Below are 2,065 nucleotides of genomic sequence, written 5' to 3' on the forward strand. Positions count from 1 at the left end.
AGGAGACAGGAGATTAGTTGTACGGTGTCTTACGAATCCACTTGGACGAAGTGATTTTTAACGGTAATGATTGATGAAACTATTCACTTTTTTGTTTTAATCACGCGGGTAATTTCTACAAATATCTTCATACAATCCAAACGCAGACGCGGGTTTCCCACAATAAGTTTTGTGACTGCGTTTTAATTCTAAACCTTCTATTTTTATTGGTTTTCCGGTTTACTCATTACTGATTACCGGTTTAATTCATAAAATTAATATAGTTCTCAACTATATCTCTTCTGGCTAGATCATAATAAACTCATACTAATGCGTGTCCTTTCCTTAGCGAGTCTCAGTATTCAAACTCAATTTGAGATTGAATTCATAAGATTTTTTCCACTGGCTGCCATGTGCAATCTCAACGGCTAAGATTTCTCAAGTTTAGGTTTAACCGCATGATCTTGTCCGCGTGGGCTAATTTCATAGCCAGCAATACGAAACTAGGACAATATCAGACCAAAAGCCTTAAAAAATAATCTATTACCTCTTATTTTAATCTATATTGGACCACTTCAGGTAAATTTATATTTATACCCTTAATAAGTTTTTGTCTTTTACTTCTCCAACCAACCAATCAACAAATACTTGAGCCCACTCATTTTTCTTCCTCATCAACCATAGTTTTTTTTTTTTTTTTTGTAAACTGTCAATCATGGTTTCTTCCTCTCATCTTCTAATCATTCACTTTGACTCTCTCCACTGATGTGTTTTGTTTATTCCTTAACGGTTATCGAATATTCGACCATTGGCTCCAGTAATGTAACTACTTCTCCGGTGGCATGAGATGCACGTCCGGTGGTGCATGTTGGTGGTCAGCAGTGAAAGCTTCGGTTCGTGTACTTCTCTCCACGTTAAAACTGCTCGACTTCATTGTATATCATATCACAAAAGAGAGCATTAATGATGGCTTCAGATGGCATAACTCCCCCGAGGCTCCAACGGTTACCGTCAAAACTTCTCTTCATTGTATATCACCAGCGAGAGCATCAATGATGGCTTCCGATGGCACGACTCCTCCTACGGTGATGTATGACAACTCCAGTCCAGTTTGATGGCATGGCTCTCTGGTACTGAAGAACAGTGCCGTGGTGATAAGATGCGGCAGCTCCAAGTCGTCTCTTCCTCCGTGTACTAACATATTATAATTATGTAAGAAGAAGAAGAAAGGAGAAACAAAAGAAAAGAAAAAATGTGATCAAGAAGAAAGAGAGGAAGGAAGAGAAGTACAACAACAAAACCAATCTAGTCACCCTTGATAAAAGTGGTGCGGCTGGATTAGCGTAGTGAGAGAGATGCATACTTTATATATATAAATGTCGCACGGTTTGACCAAAAGAAAAGAAGATGGTTTTAGTTAATTGTAGTTAAACAAATTGGTACAACTCAAAAACTAGTACAACTATGCAGGTTCTCAAAACTTATGTGCATGCAATTGTTGCCATCATTAAGCGTGGAGAAATTGTTGAACATTATTGTTCTAAGTATTATTGAATAGATCAACGGACTTTGACATATTACATGTCAATATATCCAGTGCTTCATCATTCATCATGGAAAAACTATATATCACACAATATATGTTCGACTAGTATAAATGGTACAACTATTTCTTATTTACCAAACTAGTGATACTGATATAACAAGTACAACTATTCAGGTTCTGAAATTTAAATATTTCTTCGAGTATGTCATATGAAAAAAATCAATAAAGTGGCTAAACTGTAAAGTATTTATAAAGGTTCCTTATTATATTTCATGGGGGGTTTTTTTTTTGCAAATCTAACACAATCACATAAGTTTACATGATCTACCTTATACTTTTAAGGTTTGTTAACTTCTTTGTCCACCTAATTTTTCGAAAACATACATGAAATGTATTTTAACAAAATTTATGATTTCATTTTATTGGGGCAAAGACATGTACACATAAAAAAGTAGTACAACTGAGGTAAGTTCAAATTTTATGTCGTACAACTAGTTTTTTCGATTTCACTGTCAAAATATAACTATGTACAAACTGGTA

The sequence above is a fragment of the Brassica oleracea genome, chromosome C1 (assembly GCF_000695525.1).
Source record: "Brassica oleracea var. oleracea cultivar TO1000 chromosome C1, BOL, whole genome shotgun sequence".
NCBI classification, from domain to species: Eukaryota; Viridiplantae; Streptophyta; class Magnoliopsida; order Brassicales; family Brassicaceae; genus Brassica; species Brassica oleracea.